We start from the raw sequence: 17500 nt of genomic DNA, 5'->3' as shown, positions 1-17500 counted from the left end.
TGATATGTCACATGTCCATGTTGTAAAAAGTTTTTTGATTTGGCATATTTTGTGGGCGGGGCTACGTGACAACCTAAAGGCCAGTCGGTACACCAATGTAAACCTTTGTACAGAGTCTCACCCTAAAGGAGCTGGCTAAGTTTGGTGTAGAGAGTTCGAAAGCTTGCCGAGTTATAAACCTCCAAAGTTTATAATGGGAGTCTATGGGAAAAAAGAACATTTTGAGACCCGGTACCGGAAGTACCGGTACTCGGATCGCTTAGAAAAGTAACAGCAACAAACTTCAGACCAGGTTCTAGAACATATCCGAATTTGGTGCATGTGGCTCGAAAGCCCTAGGAGGAGTTACTCTTGATATATTTTTGTCTAAGCTTAAATAGGAAAACAGAATGTTGGCTTCTACAAAGCGACATAATGATTCCAGATAAAGGAACGAGGTTTGTGAGGTATCATGTTATCACATACCTCGAATCCATAGATGTCCAGTATAGATATGGACAGAGCCTCGTTTCTCGGGTAAACACGACTGTTGATTCGTTCCGTTAACCAATGAAAGAGCAGAGAATACAGGATCTTGGCAACGGCATCTCTATAAAATAAAAAATAAGAAGAATAAGAAGACGTAATTAATACGTCATACGTCAAGAGAACGTAAGGGGACGAGTCAGACGGTACGTTAGCCGTTGCTATAGAAACGATTACGCACGCGGGAACAATGAGCGATATGTAAAAATGTGTATGGTCCTGTGTGTATAATGTGGGTGTTTATGTGTATACCTGGCATCCACAGCACTCTCTACAGTCAGGGGTGTGTATATTTTCTCTTTCATTGCTTCCTGTAAAAAAAAAATATATATATAAAAGTAAATTACTAGTGAGTTTAATTCTTCTGCTGTAATTGATAGTGAAGTATAATTAGGAATTAGAACAAGAGCCGTAAGAATCAAGGGTCACACACACACACACACACACACACACACACACACACACACACACACACACACACACACACACACACACACACACACACAGCAGGTGGAACTGATCCGGTGTTAGGTGATAGTTGATTTCATCCTGATAAAGGTGTAAACTCAAACCCGTGGCCTCCGGATAACGGCGTTATTTATTAAAAGAGCAAGATGCTCAGCATGACACTCACATAAACATACACACAGGGGTAATACAGGGATCACAGCACATCCTGAGGCCTGAGGAGAAAGTAGCGTTGTGTAGAATTACTGCTACACACATCCTACTGTAACCCGACTGTAAGGTATGAAAAAGGCAGGAGTTTGATTGTAATAAAGAACAAAGCTAACGCTAAACCGAGCTAATTAGTTAAAAGCGTGGGTTGGGTTACTCGCGACTTCTGGGTGATGAAACGATCTCGTACTGACACGTATGCTTTTGAGTATGCTGGACAAATCGCAAGAATTAACACCAACTTCATGGTGTTCAGTTCTGTTTTCGTCATTTCTATATAAATCCATCCATCTTCTACCGCTTATCCGGGGCCGGGTCGCGGGGGCAGCAGTCTAAGCAGGGATTCCCAGACTTCCCTCTCCCCAGACACTTCCTCCAGCTCTTCCGGGGGAATACCGAGGCGTTCCCAGGCCAGCCGAGAGACATACTGTAGTCCCTCCAGCGTGTCCTAGGTCTTCCCCAGGGCCTCCTCCCGGTTGGACATGCCCGGAACACCTCCCCAGGAAGGGGTCCAGGAGGAATCCGGAACAGATGCCCGAGCCACCTCAGCTGACTCCTCTCAATGTGGAGGAGCAGAGGCTCTACTCTGAGCTCATCCCGAGTGACCGAGCTCCTCACCCTATCTCTAAGGGAGCGCCCAGACACCCTGCGGAGGAAACTCATTTCGGCCGCCTGTATCCGGGATCTCGTCCTTTCGGTCATGACCCAAAGCTCATGACCATAGGTGAGGGTAGGAACGTAGATCGACTTGTAAATAGAGAGCTTCACCTTGTGGCTCAGCTCTCTCTTCACCACAACAGATCGGTATATCGACCGCATCACTGCAGAAGATACACCAATCTGCCTGTCGATCTCCCGCTCCATCCTTCCCTCACTTGGGAACGAGACACCAAGATACTTAAACGCCTCAAGTGGAGGAGGCGTTTAAGTATGGAGCTCTTAGTCGAGGAGCTCTTAGTCGAGCCTGACACTTATCAGCCAATCAAAACAAGAGGCTACACAACAGCCAATCAGAAAGTAGCACCATTGTATCTGGGTAAGATTTAACGCAACAACCAATAAAAAAAACACATATTCATTAGCGAGGGTATTTTCAATGGTCGGTTTGAATAAAACCTCAACACGAAACAGTTTGTCTCTGGACGGGACATTGTCCTCAATCATGTCCCTAAACATGTCTGGGCTTGTCCAAAAAGGGGTCCAAAAAGGTAACAAACACTTACAATAAACATCACCAATCATAATCTCTCTCTCTCTGTCTCACACACACACACACACACACACACACACACACACACACACACACACACACACACACACACACACACACAAACGCTAAAAAATGGAAATTAAACAAATACTTTGTATTTGGTTAAATTGTGGTCAGTGATCCTTACCAAACACAACAACTCCCCCATTATTGTTTTTTTTAATTAAATTAAATTAAATTAAATTAAATTAAATTAAATTAAATTAAATTAAATTAAATTAAATTATTTATTTAATAATGTCACGCTTGCGTGTCATCAAAACTTGAGTGCCCTGCACTATGCTCAGTATATTCTTTATAATCGAATGCTAAATGAAAGACAAACCAAACAATTAGAGCGCAAACACAGACTTTCGGACGCTAGTGGACTAAAGGACGACTGACTTCCTTGGTGAAACGTTCCACTCCGTTACACACGGCCGAGACGTTTCTCAAGAACATGTAATAAGAGGTCAGTTTAATGAGGACTGACTTCACCATGACGTAACACTGTTTCCTGACAGTCTCCTGAGAACGAGTCTATTGTAGTCGATGAGCAAAGCCCTGATCCTGTTACCGGGTTTCCGTAACTCAAAACCTGCAGTAATTAAGCGTATCCTCTGAAAACTGTTTGGCATCCAGCTCCCATCTCAAGACTAACATCTAACACTTTATATCTTCCTCTTTCTCTTTCACTCACTTGCAGTTTTGTCCTTCAGTCTCTGCTTCGATTCAGTGAAGATCTCTTTATGATTGACTTCTGCATGTCTCCTTACAGGAAACTTAACCGTCACGATGAACGACAATTACACACGTAATCAGAATGAGTACAGACGTAATCGTCTCAACTTACCGTCACTTTATAGGTGATGGCCTTCTGCAGTCCTTCTGGAGAAATCTGGAGCAGTTCGGCCACCACACGGATCTCCTGAGCACTTACAACGCCGGTCGCTTCTTGCACCTCGGCCTGAGAAAGAAGAACAAGCTGGAGGTAAATACAGAGATGAGCTTTATGATGCTGAAAAGTGATGTGCATGTGTCTGCTACCTCAAATCTGTGAAAGAAGATGTTGCCCAGATGGAGGATGGATGAGAGCACTCGGAACACACTGCTCTGGTCCTCGGGGCTGAAGTGGAGAATGTCCATGGCACTCTGTAACCTCCTGAAGTCCTCGCCATCGTCCTTCCCTTCGATCGCACAGTCACCACCCTGATGGATCGGTCACATTCGATGGTTTACAACCTGACTGCTAATTTGTTCTGTTAATTATTAGAGATGTTTTATGTAATTCAAGGTTGATATGGAAAGTTTTGTAGATGAGATCCATTTGTTATACAGTAACTGAAACAATGACACAATGTGTACAAATAAACGAGAAGTTATATGAAATCGAAGGGGGCACGATGGCTTAGTGGTTAGCACGTTCGACTCACACCTCCAGGGTCGGGGGTTCGATTCCCGCCTCCACCTTGTGTGTGTGGAGTTTGCATGTTCTCCCCGTGCCTCGGGGGTTTCCTCCAGGTACTCTGGTTTCCTCCCCCGGTCCAAAGACATGCATGGTAGGTTGATTGGCATCTCTGGAAAATTGTCTGTAGTGTGTGAGTGTGTGTGTGAATGAGAGTGTGTGTGCCCTGTGATGGGTTGGCACTCCGTCCAGGGTGTATCCTGCCTCGATGCCGCCTGAGATAGGCACAGGCTCCCCGTGATAAGTGGTAGAAGATGAATGAATGAATGAATGATTTATATGAAATCCTGTTTGAACTAGTAGAGAAAATGGATCTGGTGCGACGAGACCAAACAAGCATCTGGCCAGTAAAGCATGGTGGTGGTAGCATCATGTTCAGAGTTACACTTGGCCTCTAGCTTGTTTCTCTGGTTAATTCCCTTTATATTGATGTATGCAGAATTGTTGCTCGTGGGGGAAGTCATGGCCTAATGGTTAGAGAGTCTTACTCGTAACCAGAAGGTTTAAGGCAATACCACGACTGAGGTGCCCTTGAGCAAGGCAACGAACCCCCCCAACTGCTCCCTGGGCGCCGCAGCATAAATGGCTGCCTACAGCTCCGCGTGTGTGTTCACGGTGTGTGTGTGTGTGTGTGTGTGTGTGTGTGTGTGTATACTTTGGATGGGTCAAATGCAGAGAACGAATCCTGAATATGTGTCACTGTACTTAGCCGTATGTCACGTCACTCATCGTTGCCTTGCGGGATGTTTAAAGTGTGTGAAACATTTTAATTACAAAATGATTGATACATCATTCTGGATTAGCTTCTCTGTCTTTATGATGCGGTTTGTTTAGGTACAGTAACACACTTTGGGCTCTTCCAAATGGGGGGTGGGTGGAGGTGTGAATACTTATGCACAGTGTATATGTGTGTGGAGTACTTGGTTCAGGTAGTAGTAGGTTTCGGCCTCCTGCAGGTAGAACACTCGTTTCTGGTGAACAGGGAGTCCGGCCAACATCTCATAAAAAATGTGGTAGTTCCTTTCATTTTTTGCCTACACACACACACACACACACACACACACACACACACACACACACACACACACACACACACACACACACACACACACACACAGCCATGAATATTAATTGCATTCTGTTAGTTTCTTTAAGGGAAATAAAAATGATTCCTGTCCCACACCTGAAACACAATCCTGGACTTCTCCAGTAGATACTGTGAGGTTATGGCACCGCTGATCACTCCTCTATAACAAACATATAAACACATCAGTGTTTAGTGAAAAGTACGAGTACACACACACACACACACACACACACACACACACACACACACACACACACACACACACACATCTCAGTCTCACAAACGTTAAGGTTTTGACTTACTCCTCCAGAAAGATCTCAACAAACTTCCCAAAGCGACTGGAGTTGTCGTTCCGCACCGTTTTGGCATTTCCAAAAGATTCCAGCAGCGGAGTTGCTTCCAGGATCTGGTGTTTGAGCATTTTCTTTAGTTAGCTCCGATTTTATTTACAATCCAAAAAAAAGTGAAAATACAAAATGAACTATAATTAAATCTCACCTCAATCTGCGAGGAAGCGCGAACGAAGGACGGAGGCAAACAGACAGGACGACGTGTTACTTTTGATTAGAACAGGAACAGACACAATACAGCTCTATACACACATGAGGGGATGTTCATTCATTCATTCATTCATTCATCTTCTGCCGCTTATCTGAACGTCTCGGGTCACGGGGAGCCTGTGCCTATCTCAGGTGTCATCAGGCATCGAGGCAGGATACACCCTGGACGGAGTGCCAACCCATCACAGGGCACACACACTCTCATTCACACACACACTCACACACAATTTTCCAGAGATGCCAATCAACCTACCATGCATGTCTTTGGACCGGGGGAGGAAACCGGAGTACCCGGAGGAAACTCCCGAGGCACGGGGAGAACATGCAAACTCCACACACACAAGGTGGAGGTGGGAATCGAACCCCAGACCCTGGAAATGTGAGGCGAACGTGCTAACCACTAAACCACCGTGCCCCATGAGGGAATGTTATTATAGGAAAATAATCAAAGACATAGTAATGTGATGTGGCCTGATTCTATTATTTCCCTGTAACAGCGCATCCTGAAGAGTTTCATTCCTCACATCACAGCCACACTTTTGATTTGTTTATAAGTGTAGTAAGACGTTCATGAAGCGTCTATATAAGACTCTCGAGTACCTGCTGCGTTATGTTCCGCTCATGGTGTATGGCAGTAAGGTATCTCAGGACCAGTTTGGTAGCTTCAGTTTTTCCTGATCCACTTTCTCCACTAAAACATCAACACAATAACACTGTTATCTAGTTTATTACTAAGCTGCATCTCCTCAACACAGAGACCTTTTTCTGGACTTTAATTATTTATTATATGTCATATTTTGACGTATTTAAACGGCAACAACACTGACCTGATGATGATGCACTGGTTCTGCTTGACATCCATCATCGTTGTGTAGGCAAGATTCGAAATTGCAAAAAGGTGACTAAAAAAAAGTAAAGCAAAAAAATAAGAATTAGAATTTTTGTTCTGAACTTCCACTGAACTTCTTGTTCTGTTAAATTATTAGGGACACTCAAATGTAAGTAACCTAGAATGCAGCAGGTATCATTTCTAGCGCTGATGTCATTCTGTCTTTAAACAACACACTAACACACAGCAAGACAATCTGTGGATTATTCTCACGTTACAAGATGTGTCCATCTATTCAGCTAGTAACAAGACAGCAGGTTAAAGGAATATGAGATGGTTACTATCTCTCTCTCTCTCTCTCTCTCTCTCTCTCTCTCTCTCTCTCTCTCTCTCTCTCTCTCTCTCTCTCTCTCTCTCTCACACACACACACACGCGTCGTCACTCGACCCTTTTTTACAAGCCTGGCATGAATTCTAGTGATCGGATGTTAGTGACTGTCCTGTACTCGATGCAGCTCTCAAGGTTGCATCACAGCTGCTAGATATACAGTATGTAGCAGGTTTATGACCAATCACAGATCACCATTGTTTCCAACGATAAATCACAGATCAAGACCCTTCCCGCTAACCAATTATTGTTTGTTATTGTTTGAATTGATGAGTCCCTTTTTCCGCATCTAAGATACGTTACGTTATTATGACATCATCTACTAACGTGACTACTGACTGACATCTGTTAGCTACTTTCTCCTAAAATTAATTCGCACAAAAACAAACCAAATAAACTAGAATATAATACACCATGTTTCGTGTCACTGTAAACTACTTAATACTACAGGAAACGTGACAGTGGTGTATTTTGATGGCGGGTTTGTGCAGATGAAGCTCTACACTCACGGTGGGTTTTCTCCTAAGCCGTGGCCGTTATACTGCAGGACCGTGTCTGTCCCATAGATGTTCAATAACTTGTACGGATTCACTGACAACAGAATGCAGCCGATATAAGTCTACAAAAAAGAGAGAAAGATGGAAAAAAGGTTAGCGATAACGTAATATTGACATCATTACAAATTCAGTGAATCAACAACAGAATGTAAGCTACATTATTCATTCATTCATTCATTCATTCATTCATTCATTCATTCATCTTCTACCGCTTATCCGAACTTCTCGGGTCACGGGGAGCCTGTGCCTATCTCAGGTGTCATCAGGCATCGAGGCAGGATACACCCTGGACGGAGTGCCAACCCATCACAGGGCACACACACACTCTCATTCACTCACACACACACACACTACGGACAATTTTCCAGAGATGCCAATCAACCTACCATGGCTGTCTTTGGACCGGGGGAGGAAACCGGAGTACCCGGAGGAAACCCCCGAGGCATGGGGAGAACATGCAAACTCCACACACACAAGGTGGAGGTGGGAATCGAACCCCCAACCCTGGAGGCGTGAGGCGAACATGCTAACCACTAAGCCACCGTGTCCCCCAGCTACATTATTATTATTATTATTATTATTATTATTATTATTATTATTATTATTATTATTATAATATTTCTTTTATGACAGGTCCCTAAAGCAGGACACAAAGGGTTTTATAAGATAAGATGATGGACTCCTTCCATCAAAGCTGAATAAATGTTTCCATAACATCATATCAGGGGTGACATTTTTGTCGATACGTGTTAACATCATTCATTATCATCGACAGCGTGTTGACTCACGTATATGAGCTCCCGTTCGAAGCGAGTGTTCAGGTTCATTAAAACAGCTGCCTCTGTTAATTCCCTATGGGAAAGATAAATCAGAAATGTCGTCTCTGATCAAAAAATACTTTTGTAGAGTATCGTGCATTGTTTCTGATGTTTATTTTGTTCTTACTCCAACTGTGTCATGTCCTCAAGTCCATCAGCTTCTTGTTTCTCTCTGTAACTCATGGTAGGCAGACTTCTTATGGAATACATCTGTTTACAAAACAGGAAGTAGTTATTTTCAGGTATATAATTGCGATCCTGTTCTCTAGTGCTCAAGCATGTCACCATTATTTTCATTGTGGTCGGTTAGGGTTAAGGTTATAGTTAGGGTTAGGGTTAGAATGACCCATTCTTGCCAGAGTCACATCAACGCAGAGATACCGGCTGTCATTGAAGTAACCTGAGCATGGATATAATCAGTCTTGTAAATCTCATGTATTCAGAGTCTGCAGCTAAGCCCCGCTGGAGATAGTAAAGCATGGCCAGGCCTTTTGTGCAAGCTTAAACCCACGTAGGCTTTTAGCAGTGACCTTTCCTTTATTACCAACATGTAAAACTATACCAGGTTTTAATTGAATTACATTTATTATGTATTAATCTAGTCAGATTTCTGAAAGGTGCTGAGAATCCAAGAATACTTCAAGAAACTACATAGTTTCTGTTTCATTCTCATCTGAATAAATATTTTATGTTTTTATTTGTAAACATTTCTAAGATTAGTTCCAACAATTTATTAAAAAAAAAAAAGAAATAAACTGAGTTACCTTATCATACCATTGACCGGTGGGCTCCCCATCCCGATCTGGTACCCACTGCACCTCACCTTCCCTGGACCCAACACCAAGAGGTGGTAGAGAAAGATGATCTATCATGTTTTCATCCCGGTACATGGACCACTTGGTAAGATTCTGTACAGTTCCATGAGGTAAAACCCTCTCTGCAGCCCAGACATCCTCTGAGCTTTGTCTATCCCTGGCATTCATAGCCCAGTGTTCTTCAGGACCTTTTCTTTGTGGGGACACAATCGCATATCTGCCGTCCGGCCCGATAATCAATCCTGACGCTGTAACAGTAGATAGTGCTGAAGGCAGTTGGTAGGAGGCATTCTTTATGCCAGTGTTTTTTAGAGCATTCTTCAATTGAGGTGATGATGAAACTGCGAAACCTTGTCTGAGAATGGATTCATCGGGTAAACGGTACATAACGTTACGAAGATTTTTGTTTAAAATGGCTTGTGAAAGTTGTGGATTGGTAGGAGGATTCGCTGAGAGAAGAGAATTGTCTGGTAGTCGGTATGAGGCTTTGCGAAGGCTTGGATTTTTCAAGGCCTCTGTCAGTTTTGGACTGGTTGGTGTAGCACTTAAAAAAACAGATTCATCTGGAAGCCTAAAGGAGGCCTTTTTGATGTGTGCATTTTTGAGGGCACTGGCCAGGTTAGGTGAATGAACTGGATTAGCACTGATTATACTGCCATCGGGTAGCCGAAAGTTAGCATGACGCATGTTTGGATTCTGCAGAGCACTTGACAAATTAGGGGAAGGTGTAGAAAGTTGTGTGGTTATAATAGATCCATCTGGCAATCTGTAACTAGCTTTCCTCATCTGAGTGTTCTGAAGTGCATGTGCTAAATTTGGGGAGGTAGATTTTGACTGATTATAATCAGGAACAATAATTGTGCCATCACCTAATCTATAAGATGCATTTCGAATAATTGGGTTCTGAAGTGCATTTGACAGGGCTGGGGAAGTTGGTTCCACTTGTTGCTCTGTAAAAATAACTGTTCCATCCGGCAGCCTATAGGATGCATTTCGAATGCTATTGTTTCTAAGGGCACGGGACAGATTTGGAGAAACTTGCTTCTGGTGGTATTCTGAAACAAGTGAATTGTCTGGAAGTCTGTAGGAAGCATTTTTAACGTTTGGATTCTGCAAAGCACTGGCAAGGTTTGGAGAAGAATGTTGTTGCTGCTGTTCCTGAGGGGTGTCCGTGGTGATTATAGTTCCATCTGGTAGTCTATAAGAGGCATATCTGAGGTTTGTGTTACCTAAGGCATTTGAGATGTTTGGAGACAAGGGTTGTTGCTGGTAGGGTTCCACATTTATTAGGGTCCCATCTGAAAGTCTGTAGGAAGCGTTCCGAACCTGACGATTTTGTAAGGCATTAGTAAGCATTGGAGACGTACCTGGAGCCACCATTTGATTTCCATGTACCAGTGTGCCACCTGGCAGATTGTAGGCTGCACCCCGAACCTGAGTATTATGCAGTGCATCTGACAGAATAGGGCCCTGGGTATAACCGTTCATGGGAACATAGCCGTAGGTTGTGCTTGGATAAGACATTTGTGTTTGGTAAGAAGCTTTCCGTATTTGTTGGTTATGTAGCGCATTTGAGAGAATTGGTGATCTCCTTGGGCTAGCGGCATGTCTTGATCCTCTCCTCTGTAAATGTGTTCGGTAAGTAGCATTTCGGACATTGGGATTTTGAAGAGCATTGGTGAGGAGGGGGCCAGGGCCTGGCTCCTCTATATAGTCATATTGTGACATAACTGGTGAGTAGGGGGAGGTAGGCATTTGTAGAACTGATTTGTATGAAGCATTATGAAGGTAAGGATTTTGAATTGCACTGGAAAGTATTGGATTTGCAGGCTGACCTGGACCCTGTCTAAGCATTTCTGTTTCATGACCGTAGGATTGCATTGATGGCAGTAATGTTGGTGAACTAGGAAGATATGTAGCTTCAGGAGCTAATGGAGAGCCTGGTCTTTGCAGTGGTGAGATGAAAGGTACTCCACCGACCTGGGTATTTTGCAAAGCATTTGATATAACAGGCAATGCTAGTCTCTCAGAGGACTGCTGTACTGGTGCAACTTGAGGTACAGAGGTATAAGTTGGCATAAGATGATTGTTATGCAAATTTGGATTTTGTAATTCGTGTAATAATTGGGGTGATCGCTGTTCAGGATACTGCTCTATACCAATGACTTCTGAGGCATTAGGTTGCATAGGTTGCTGAAAGGGTGATCGATAAGAGGCGTTAGAAATAATCTGATTTTGTAAAGCCCTGGTCAATTTGGGTGACTGAGGCACATTTATTATTTGATCAAATTCTGTTGTAGCAGTGTAGGGAGATGCTTCGGACATCTGAACATTTTGGAAAGGACTCGATACAAAAGGTACGGATGGTGTACGAGGGGAAGGAGTTCGCTTTGGTAATGGTGAGCCACGATTGATAGAGGGGTGAGGGGAAGTTGGCCTAGACAGATGCCTAATGGAAGGTTGGGGTGATATAGGACCAATGTGTTTCAGAGAAGGTTGTGGTGATGGGGGTCCTCGCCTCAGAGATTGCCTGGCCATCAAAGGACGGCCAAGACCAACAGGTCTTTGTGTATTCTGTGTGAAACCTGTTCGTCCTGGTGGAATGAAGTGCCTCTGTCCCATTTTGACCATTCCTGGGTGTTGACCTGGAAGCTTTGGGGAAGCTCTGATGTCCTGAGCCATGAACGATCTGTTGCTACGTATAGATGCTCTGGAAGGTGACATGTTTTTGGTTGAAGCACCGAAACGTCCCATTTGACCCAGAGAGGGTTTTACTGTTCCCATTGGAATGTTTGGACGCCCCATTCCTCGCAGTTGACCACCAGGTGATCCGGATGAGGGTGGGTTCCTCATAAGACGGGTAGATCTTCGAGAGAAGCTGGGTGATGGAGATCTTGGAGATGGAGGCTGTGGTGATTCTGGACCAATTGCAAAACTTCTCCGTGAAGGTGTAGGTGATAGTCTGTTTGGTGAGAATGGGGATCGTGGCCTAGTGGAGTCCATCTGCTGAACACTTCCCATAGGATGCCTGCTCATTTGAGGAGAAGTTGGAGGACTCATTTGCCTAGGAGGAGATGTGGAACCTTGAAGCTTCCTTGCACCAAATGGATGATGATGAGTTATTGATGGGGATGAAACTGGGCTGGGTCTTCTTATCGAGGCAGCGGGAAATTGTGGGGGGCTTTGCTTGCGAATGGAACCATAAGCAGAAGTTGGAGAGCCTGTGTGAAATGAGGACAATCGATTAGGCATCTCCTGGGCCATAGGAATAGGGGAAGACCTGGCTTCTACGAATGAGGCCTGAGGCTGGAAATGATTAAAGGCTGCTGGAGAAGCAGGTCTGCTGACTTTTCTCTCTCCAAATGGGGAAGGTGGGCGTTGAATATGTGGAGATGACATCCCTCTTAGTGGAGATGGAGGCATATCCCTAACTCCGAGTCCACGTCTGGAGGGCTGTGGAGAGGGGCTCTGTCTTCTCTGTATAGAGGGCTGAGGAAAGGCATGAAAGCTTTGTCTATGCATGGGAAGATGTGGTGGACCTACATCCATTAATGGCTCAGTGAATCTTTCTTTTGCTAACATAGGTGACAGGGGTCTTTGTCCAGGTGAAGTCATCATTCCCATGGACCTCCTGCTTGGTGTAGGTGAGGGGGGAAAAGCACCTTGGGCCATGGGTGACATATGGGGAGACTGAATGTTAGTGCTCACAAACCCCTGTGGACTATTAGCATGCTTAATTAACATTGCAGTTGGTGTAGGAATCTGAGGTAACCCTGGATGCATATGTTCTTGTGTATGTACTGGTGCAGAAAAAGCACCATCCATAAATGCATCAGGAATGAATGGTACATTTGTATAATTAACCTGAGACATCTGTTCGGGATAGTATTGTGTTGGCATTGAAGAAAATTCAAATGGTATTGTTCTTTTGCCAAAAAGATTTACTTGAGGCCTTGGAACTCTGAACATATCTTCATGATCCATTTGGTCAGCAGAAACACCATTAAACTCATCACCCTCCATGACATCATGCATTGTATAACTATATGGCTGGTACATATTATAGGAAGATTCAAGATATGGGTTAACCCCTGATTCACTGTAATTAAGATGGTAATCCTGGAGATATGGATCTTCATAAGCTACATATGAAGTCATGTATGGATCAGCTACTCCAACTTCACCATATGGATTGTCATAGAATTCCAGATGGTCATCGTAGTAATCAAACTGATTTTGGTCATAAAACTCGGTTTCATCTTCATAATTTTCATAACTATCCTCCATTAAATATTGGTTCTCATCATAGTATCCCATATTGTCATTGTAGTATGTATCCATCTGATGCCGTGGGTCATAGTACTCCATCTCCTCTGGGTAGTAGCCCATTTGATGTTGTGCAGAATATGTGTTATTGTAGCCCATGCCATTGTCATAATACTCTCCTCCATCATGTATGTCCATGTGTGGGTTGTAGTATTCATCAAATTCATAATAGCCTTGATCATGTGACTGTGCTTCGTAGAAGTCAACAGGATCTTCAAACCAATCTGGGTTTCTCTGAAACGACTGTCTGTTAAATGCACCAGGTCTCATTCTACCCTGGTTATTGTAGTCATAGTCATCATAATCATGTTCATACGCATAGTTGTGATGCCCGTCAGGTGCTCGTATGCTCGTTTGTCGACTTCCTCCAGGAAACCGTTTCTTACTCGACTTTCCCAAACGGCCGCGATTTCTGTCGAACGGTCTCTGTTTTAATTTGGTCGAGAGGAATTTTTTAGTTAGCCAGTTTGTCGCTCCAGCAACTTTGCCCAATATCAGACTTTGGTTTTTAAAATTTGATTCATCATCAACATTCTTTTTTCCAAAAAGTCCTTTAAACAACCCTGATTTCTTCTCTGCTGGTTTGTTGCCACCGATTTTAAGTAACATGTAGGATGGTTTGCGTCCCAACGGGTCATTTTGTTCCTTCTCTTTTTTCTTTTTCTTACTGGCTTTGAAGCGCATCAGAAGCCTCGGGGCGTTCTTCAAAACAGACTTCCTTCTCTTTTTTCTGACCATGAAACTTTTTTGTTTGCCAAGTCCTAAAAATAATCTAGATGTACTTTTTAGTCGCTTCTTTGAGCTCTTCCCAATTCCTGGGAAGCCAAATAGTTTCTTTGTAGGTTCTGGTGCTGCCTCAGGTGGAACCTCGTCCTTCTTTTTTGCCTTTTTCTTTGTTCCTTCTGCCTCAGATTTAGATTTGGATTTATGTGCATCTTTTGATTTCTTTTTTCCTTTCCTATCATCTTCACTTTCTTCGATTTCCTCATCTTCCTCATCCTCTTCGTCTTCTTCATCTTCGTCTTCGTCTGACGCCGCGTGTTTAGATTTGGACTTTCCCTTTGTGGCTTTGCCTTTAGCGGCAGCCTTTCCGTGTCCACGTTTGCGTGCATCCCCATCTGATTCTTCATCACTTTCCTCTTCATCATCCTCAATGGGCTCTGCATCCGACACCTCTTCTGACTCACTAACCACCTTCGCCCCCTTTCCTTTGTCCTTTCCTTTCTTTCCGTCATCTTTTCCTTTACCTTTGGGGTCTTCTTTTCCTTTTTTCTTATCATCCTTTCCTCCCTTTTGGTCATCTTTAGCACCCTTTTTGTCATCCTTCCCTTTTTTTTCTTCTTCTTTGCCTTTGCTTTTTTCGGGCTCTGCTTTCCCTCCTTTTTTAGCCGCTGACTTCGAGTCCCCCTTTTTGCCTGGCATTTTGTGCTTTTTCTGTTTTTAGCCTCATGAACAAAAAAAAAGATAAATTAATTAACAGCATTTGACTACATTTAATGACAATGGGCCTCATTTATCAAGCAGGATACAAACTAATTTGTTCATAAATTGTTCACAGGATCATTTGCATAAGTGATGTGGTATAATGGGGTATGAACATAAACAAGCTCCACTAGAACCAGAAGATATGAACACATCCCTCCTACCTTGTCCACGCTGCTCTGTCCCCCAATCATATTGTGTTGACTGGGAACTGGGGAACTTCTGTTTTTTTTTTTTTTTAATTATCCGCCATGTTTACATCAATAAAAGATGTATGCTACTTGTTGGTATTGCAAATAGTGAAGACTACAGCAGGGGGCAGATTCATCATTTAAAACCCCCTAGCCGCTGCTGAGGATGGCCCACATGGGCAGCCTAGATACCTAGGATGTACGGTACGACTTAGAAACCATGAAGATGGCTTTGAAATCCGATGGATATGAACAGATTTGCAACACTGGCTTAAGACTACATTTGCTTTAGGATTGTAATTACATAAACAGATTTGTACTCAATTTGAAACTTTCAACAAATAAGACTTAATGTTAAACCTAGGCTAAATTTCCTGGACTTGTTGACCATATAGTACACAGTTATAGAAGGGAAATTATTTTATAATCACATAATCCAGTGTCACCCTGATGAGGATAAATCTGGTTTCTCTCAGGGGGGTTTTCTTCGTCCCCTCTGACTTGCTCGTTATGGATAAATAAAAAAAAAAAACAGGAAATTTGCATCCTAAAGTTCTGTAAAACTGCTTTGTAACTGCTTAATATCAAAAATCTCTCAGAGAGACATGAGGTCCGTTGACACGAAAGCTCGATTTTCTAAAGAACTTTTCTTACCTTATGATGCACTCACTGTCTAATCGTGTAAATGTCTGTCCTCATGGTTCCTCTTGAAAAACCAAAAAAACCCAAAACAATTCCACGTGCTAAGCGAGTTCCTCTCTATATCCCTCTCTTCTCGCACTCTTCCACACATTCACATCTCCTGTTGATTACTTGAGAGACAGAGGCTCTGTGTGCAAGGAGCCTAAACAGGACATGACAAGTTCCTGGATTTGACCGGATCGGTTCGGTTAGACCTTTCATGAGTGACTTAGCAAGGGGTGAAGTAACTGTGTCAGAGGATCTGTGTCAGTGTTTGTGCTGATGTGGGAATGTAGAAAGAGCATTAATTTGTCAGGTCTTCTAGCCTTGATGTAACTTTAGCTCAGGTCTCATTCCAACATGAATAATGTAGGCACACTGAGACACAGAAAGAGTGAGAGACAGAAAGAAAGAGAGAGAGAGAGAGAGAGAGAGAGAGAGAGAGAGAGAGAGAGAGAGAGAGAGACTAAACCAAATGCAGCCCTTATGAACACACAGAGGTTTAGCGTATTCCAGAGCACTATGTAGTTTATATAATCATTCACTGAAGGATTCCTACATGGTGTCAGTTAAAGTATTGGCATAATTTAATGAAGTGACATACGGCTAAGTACGGTGACCCAGACTCAGAATACGTTCTCTCCATTTAACCGGTGCCTTGTCCAACGGCACCTTAGTTGAGGTATTGCCGGCCCGAGATTGGAACCCACAACCTTAGGGTTAGGAGTCAAACTCTCTTACCATTAGGCCACGACTTTCCCAACGCTAATGCCAAAGCTACTGAAAGGACACATAATGATGAACATCTTCTACATGGAGTCTGACCATAAAAGTAAGAGGAGTAATTAAAATGTGTGTGTGTGTGTGTGTGTGTGTGTGTGTGTGTGTGTGTGTGTGTGTGTGTGTGTGTCTGTGCTTTTTATAACCATTAAAATAACAATGATTTAATCACAAAGAATGTTACGGCATTTTGCAAAAATTAATTAGAATAATTTAAGGAAATTAATAGGACGTTATAAATATATATTGTAATTATTATAAAAATAACAAGTTTTAAGAGGAAGAACTTGCTGTTACAAAGCACTGACCATGGAGACTCCTTCCTTACATGTCGCATAGAAAGCATCACCATATCATGCACTACTGTATATATCTGATCTTTGTTAAATAACAACACATTTATTATGCAGTCCTGTGAATGAGACCCTTAGAGCTGTTGTTCAAGACAACCGATGGATCTGTGGTATAAACCTTCACACAAAGTGATATACCTGCTGGTGTAAGTGTGTGCAAGTTGCACGACCTTTATTTCCTTTATCATTTCTACCTATAAGGGTGCGGATATCTGGTTGCCAGATCATCATCAGCTAATTCCTCCTGCGTGTAAGACAACCCCATCATCACCATGCATGATGCACAGGCAGGAAGCGGTTCCGTGTCACGAGTAATCATGGAAAATAACCCTGTGACCTCTGATAAGGGCAACAATGGGTCTGTTAACACAGTTAGACTCCAGAGTTGAAAGGGTTCGAATGAATTGTCCAAAAGAGTGAAATAAATAATTTAATTTGGACTGGAAAACGTCCCCAACGTTGGTGCTTAAACCGCAAGAAACTGTTGTGGTATAATAGGAATAAGAAGAGGAACAAAAGACTTCAGGATCAGTTCCCATCCAAAAATACTACGTTTTAGTGCAGTAACAATGCATCTGATGTCACCTCTGATTACTTTCCTGTAAGCTCATGTGTCTAAAGTGGTTTATTCCTGACTGACGCTGATGTTTCGCAGGACGTCTGTAGATGGAGAGCCTTCATCTCCCTACAGAAGCAGAATATTTTCATCGGGAAGA

At 43.0% G+C, this 17500-nt stretch overlaps 1 pseudogene; it reads right to left on the bottom strand.

Annotated features, from left to right (window-relative positions):
- Positions 1-14719, bottom strand: part of LOC113640565 — a 30881-nt pseudogene extending 16162 nt beyond the window's left edge.
- Between the last annotated feature and the right edge of the window lie 2781 nt (positions 14720-17500).

The sequence above is a fragment of the Tachysurus fulvidraco genome, chromosome 18 (assembly GCF_022655615.1).
Source record: "Tachysurus fulvidraco isolate hzauxx_2018 chromosome 18, HZAU_PFXX_2.0, whole genome shotgun sequence".
In the NCBI taxonomy this organism is placed as follows: domain Eukaryota; kingdom Metazoa; phylum Chordata; class Actinopteri; order Siluriformes; family Bagridae; genus Tachysurus; species Tachysurus fulvidraco.
Note: the sequence above shows the minus strand (reverse complement) of the source record. Positions and strands in the feature narration are given on the sequence as shown.